Below are 6,510 nucleotides of genomic sequence, written 5' to 3'. Positions count from 1 at the left end.
ATGTAGTAAATGATGGGAATGATGAATTCTAAGTAAAAAGTATTTTTCAAGTATATTTCGAAAGGCAATACTTTCCGAGTTATTGACCATTGAAATTCGGAATACTTAACAGAATGAATGTTATAATGAAAAGAAAGTTGTTCGTACCCTTTATTTATATTTTATTCAGCACAAACACTAACAGGTACTAACAACATACTCAAAAAGTTCTAGCAGTTTCAGATCTATAGTTTTTGAAATATTGCAGTATAAATGCAAAAAAATCTAAAAAAACAAACAAAATTTGCTTTTTTTAAATAAGTTGAAAAATATTAAAGTTACAAAAAAAGTTTAAAGGGCAAAAATTTAGGTCATTTTCCGTAGAATATTTTACCTTCAAAAACTTTTTTTGCAAATTTATTAATTTTCGAGTTATTTAACGATTCCTTTTTTTTTCTGAAAATTTAATTTAATTTTTTTGTATTTAATTTTTAACATTTAAAAAAATAAACATCCGAAACTGCTAAAAGTTTTTGAGAATGTTGTCACTACATTCAAGTCAGTCAAGCATTTATTTTAGTTTCCGTGGTATATTCATCAGTTTTTGAGCTTTATAAAACATAAAAAAGGTACGACCAATTTTTTTTTTCCATTATAACTCCGTCAATTTTTGTGAAAATGATTTGATTTTTTTTCAAGGTGTTTTAATTTAACTTTAAAATGATATCAAGTATACTTTTACGTTTTCATGGGTAATATGGCAAAGTCTATATCAGTCATCTACCCAATTGTACGATTAAATAGAAATCGTGTGATTTCGACTAATTTGCAACATTTCGAATTTGTTTTATTTTTCATCAAGCTCTAAAAATAGAATTGTTCGGCTTTAATTCCTATTCATAATATAATACCCTTAGTAATTAATTAGCTGCAATAATTATTTATAAGCTATATAATTATTAATAATAAGGTGATTATTATTATTATTTTCAGCTAACATAAGTAAAAAAAAAAGAACTGTTATTATTTACATTTCTTACTAATTATTTATTTACTTTATTGTAACATTTTATGAAACCCCTAAGGGTTACATTCGTTGTCTTATTTTTATATGTTTATTTTTTCTAATAGGGGTAGGTATATCTGTTACTTATATTGTTTTTATACGATATAAGAATATTATGAAATAAGAAAAACACAACTAATGAAAAATAAATAATAATAAACAAATGAATAAACTTCATTTTTCTTGACAATGTTCTCTTTTTTAACCGACTTCAAACAAAACAGGAGGAGGTTATCAATTCGACTGTATTTTTTTGTGTGTGTTACCTCAGAACTTTTGACTGGGTGAACCGATTTGATTATTCTATTTGAAAGCTGATGCCTCCCGTGTGGTCTCATTTCATTTTGGTCCAATTCTGACAACGGCATCCATGAGAAAACAATAAAAGTCATAAATTTGCATTAAGTATGCACGACAAGAGGACGAATAACTCAATATCACGCCAACCGATTTCGATGATTCTTTTTTAGTGACAAATTAGTTAGTGTACTTCAGATTCACTAAAAATCATAAAATAAAAAAAACTTTTAGCACAAAGAAAAACGTTTTCAAATCAAATTAATATGCACTAAAAAATAAACAAAAATAACGATAACATAATGTAGTTATAATTCTTGTTCTTTTTGGAGTCGGTGTCAGCCAAGCTAATGTGGCCAACTGTTCTGTCAGAGTTATTTCCTTGCCTGACACCGACTCCAAAAATAACAATAATTATAACTACATTATATCATCGTTATTTTTTTACTTTTTAGTGCATATTAATTTGTTTTTTTTAGAGATCGGTTTTGTTTTTGTTAAAAGTTTTGTTTTTATTTCCTTGAAAAAAATAACGAAATTATTGTAAAAAAAAAACTCGGTTTTAAGCCTTCTTCACTCTTCGTGAAGTTGCACAGTTAATATTTGAGATAAAATATAAAAAAATGTTTCCAAATAAAAGGTTATAGAATACTGGCAAAACTGTAGGTACCTTTCAACGTAGTTATAGGCGATTTCGATTATTATATATTTGTGGAAATTCATTCTTTTTAAAATGAATACAAAAAAATGCAAATTGCTAAAAAATGATCATTGCTTAAACTAAGAGATAGTTTTCTTTGAACTTTTTCAATCATACGATTCTATATAAGTTTTTTTGTGCAAGTTGGAAATTTAGACCTTAAAAAACCGATACATGGGCTTTTAGTAAATTTTTATTACAGAATTTGTATTCATGGAATAAATTTTATATCAACCATCATTTTGCTATACTCTACAATAAAATGTGGACATAATAAAAACACCTTTACTAAATTTAAGGTAATTCACTCGTTTCAATTTTCCTATATTGATGATATTGATATACGGGGTTTTCAAAAAGTTCCTCGAATTATAGAAAACAATGACTACATGTTACTTTTTCATTAATTTTATGCGAAATTCTGTGAGAACTCTTAAAATCGATTGGAATTTAAAATGTCCTTATGATGACCTTGTAAATTTGCGAATGTGAAGAATTGAATCTTACTCCCTGTGTATGAAGTATTTATAATGTAAGAAAATGCAATGACATTACAAAAAGAGACAAGTATTTCTAATACATATAAAAAATGTGTTTTTTTAAACTATATAATCTAGAGAATATAAAAATAATTTTTTATTGCAATATAAAATTTATTGAACGAGGGCATGCAGTTATTTCTCTCGTTTTTGCCAGAGACGGATTATCTATAAAGTAGGAAGTAGCCAATGTGTCTACAAGCGTGACGTTTGGAAGGGGCGTGTCAGTTTGCAAAAAAAAAACATAAAATTAATTGTCTAAAGTAGGTGTGCAAACAATTACTGCACGTTGATATTGACATTTGTACAGTTTTTCAAATATATGACAGTCTAATTCATATAACATCTGCAGAAAGGGAAAATTTTAATAAAAATAAACAGTCTTGGAAAATAAGAAAGCGAAAGCTCACAGCAGATGAATCTGCCGAAGAGATTCTTCTTTCTTATCTGGTCGGGAAATTAGTGACAGTATATCTAACGATTGTAGACAGGCTTTTGGCTGAATTTCAAAAGAGGCGAGAATTGGGCAGCAATTTTTACATGAAATATTCGTTTTTAAGCAATTTGAACAATTTAAACCCTAAAGAAATTCAAAATAGAGCAATGATGTATTCTATTGATTTATAAAAGTGTATTTTTTATTAACATATCCATCTGCATTCTTATTTAACACCGATAGCTCAAGCCGAAAAACTTCCTTGATCAACTAACGTCATTTAACAGGTTCTTAGAAATTAACAACTTGAAACTAAAAAAAGTCTTTATATATTTAAAAAAGAGGCGCTAATTTTTTCAACTACCCAACTGCCTACGGGTATAAACTTTTTAAATATCGAGCTTTAGGCTTTGATTGTTCGAGCTACCTTAAAAAAACATATATTATAGACATACTCTAAAAGAGATAAAAATAATAAAAACACAAGATAAAAAAAATACAAAATGTTCATTTCACATCTACACAATTACAATAAAAATAGACTCTAAAACAGAAGAAAAAACTGTATTTTCATTACATTGTAAAACTATATAAAATGCTATTAACTAGCTGTGTGTATATATTTTATTTCACCCCATTTCCAGATTTTACAGTGTATATGTCGCAGCCAACTATCTTAATTATTATACGTATAAATTACAACCTAGCCTTTTTACTAAACGGTGTCGTTCAACAAGCTGTTGGAACAATATTCAGTCATTCAATCAGCTAGGTTCATGACTTGAAACAAGAACGCTTAACTACTTTCCTAGTCGAGTCATTTAAATTTTGTTTCACTTTCTGGTGTCGGCAAGGAAAAATATTGTTAGTGTTTTTAATAGTTTAATTGCGTTTATGCAAATAAAAAAGCGCAAGGAAAGATTACAGTGACAAAAAGTTGGAACTAAGTATGGTTTACTAATTAAAACTGGTTTTCACTGTAGGATTGGTAGAACTCCGATATTCAAACTATAAAAAAGGAAATTTTAGAGTCTCAATCTCTCTGAAGTCCCAATCCTTCGAGAGAGAGAGATTTTGGCAAAACAGTCACTTTTTCTTGGTCAGGGATTCAAACTTTTGCTTTGCTGCGCAACATCTCCTAATTCATTCCGTCCTCCCATATCACCTTTCGTAGGGGTTACAGTTTTGTAATGTACACGTTTTGTAATGTATTTGATACCCCACTTGGGTATATTTGAAAATATTCGACTTTTCATCCCCACTTTCTCGCTCCACCTTTCCACCCTCCAAAAGTTAAAATAGATAAGAGTAATCTTTCAAGCTGGTTGTTTATCTTATCCATACTTGAGCTTAATCGATGTACAACTTTTTAATTTTTTGAAGCGAATCCCTTTCATCCCCTTACTCTTCTATATTATGCATGTATTATACATAAAAACCTTCCTCTTGAGTCACTCTATCTATTAGAAAAAAACGCATCAAAATCCGTTGCATAGTTATAAAGATCTAAGCAGACATAGGGATTAGGGACAGGCAGGCGGATTGAATCGACTTTGTTATATACTATGTATTGAAATCTGCTGTAAATCAGTGTGGCAATAATAGTTAATGTGTAGGTTTTAAAAACAAAATTCTTTGCCATGGAAAATCAAAATGCCATGGAATTTTATCTTACGTTCACAAATAATATTTTTATTATTTGCGTGTCTTCTTTGCTATTGAGTTACGCTATTTGATCTCATAATTACCAAATATTAATATGTTATTTTTTAAATAACATAAATAAACAATTTCTTACGTCGGTTATTTCATCCTTTTTTGTAAAATGGACACCCTTATTTTACGAGTGGGCTAAGTATCAGTCAGCGAGTTCATTGAATGTTGTAGTAGACGCCATAGCTGAACAATATCAGGCCGTTAGTTGAACCGTTTAGTAAAAAGGCTAGGCTCTTGACTGAACGGCAAATTAAGCTAGTTGGCTCCGACATATATATAACACACAAACTCAGCAACGATATATTTTCATACACACATATACTGTCCGGAGAACGTTACTCGCTGGAATCTGATTGTTTGTTAGAATGGACGATAGCCTTGCTATTATACACGTATAATATAAGACACCCACCCTGTCTGATATGTGCGGCTGCATAAATAGGACAGAAAAACATTTATGGTACATGAGTTTTCTTTTTTTTTCTATTAAACAACTGTGTTCTAAATTAAAATTGTTTTTACCTCAATATTCAATTATTTATCAGGTTTGTATAAATACACATGTGTTTAGTTTAAATTAATCGGAACGAAACAATTTATAATCAAGTACAGTAGTAAAATTACCTTCATACGTTTTTCTTAAAATAATTTTTGCGCGTAAATAATATTTTACACTATTTCACACATATTTTTGTTTCATTTTGGACACTAGGTACCAGAAGTGACCACTTATTGCGGTTGAAAATGATGATTCTTGATTCTCAATTTTAGATTAACGGTTGAAATTATTTGTACATTATTTTCAACTTTGATGATGAATTTTGTTATGAATGCAGACGAAAAATGAGAAAAGATTTTCAATTCAAAATTGAAAATATATATTTTTTAAGTTGCGTCCCGACTACCGTGTTCATATATCATTAATTAGTCGGGTACAACGGGTTTTGTTTTTGTTTTCAATAAGTTATTAACTTTTTAACTTTAATTTAAATAGTTTTTTTTAATTTACAACGACTAGTTTTGGAGAAATCTATGAAAACATATCATTCATCTACCGTTTTACCATAAAACCAATGTTAAATATGCCTACTTTTGAAGTCATTCATTTATTTAAAAAATCGGGCAAACAATCCCCCACTAAAATTTTCAGAATTGATTAAGACTTAGTCCAACCAGTTTTTAGTGAGCCATTAGTGCAGTCTCACACCTTTTTTTTTTTTGAAGTCAACGCGGTGCTCTTTTTATCAAAATATCTTTTTTTTTCTCAGAGCATTGTGGTATTTATTTCAATAACTATGAAACGAGTGATATTAAATACTTATCGGATATACCAGTGATGTCAATGGTTTAAATGTATTGTCTATGTTTTAAAATTAAATTTTAAAGTTTCATTTTTTAATTAACCATCATTTAAAAATCTTTATTACCTATTTTAAAGTTTCATTCGTCAGCCATTTTATGATATGTATCCATATCCTATCTATGAGAAAAAACAGGATGCGTTTTTGATCATTCAAAAACTATTACATTATTTTCACTCAAAATGCTATAAAATATTGTATTTTATTATCTTTTGTTTCATAAAATTGTGCTTACTTTGGTACAACTAGATTGCAATAAAATTTGGTAATAAATTTTTTGTCATCATGCTTTTACATGTTTATGACAGTTTTAAAAAAACAATAAATGAGCTTTTTACAAACAGCGTGCAAAAAGTACCTACTTATCAGCATCGTTTTATTAACACAAAAGCGAGTACACTGCATAATACGAATTT

The sequence above is a fragment of the Chrysoperla carnea genome, chromosome 3 (assembly GCF_905475395.1).
Source record: "Chrysoperla carnea chromosome 3, inChrCarn1.1, whole genome shotgun sequence".
Lineage (NCBI taxonomy): Eukaryota > Metazoa > Arthropoda > Insecta > Neuroptera > Chrysopidae > Chrysoperla > Chrysoperla carnea.
The sequence above is the reverse complement of the archived record's forward strand: the minus strand, read 5'-3'. Positions refer to the sequence as shown.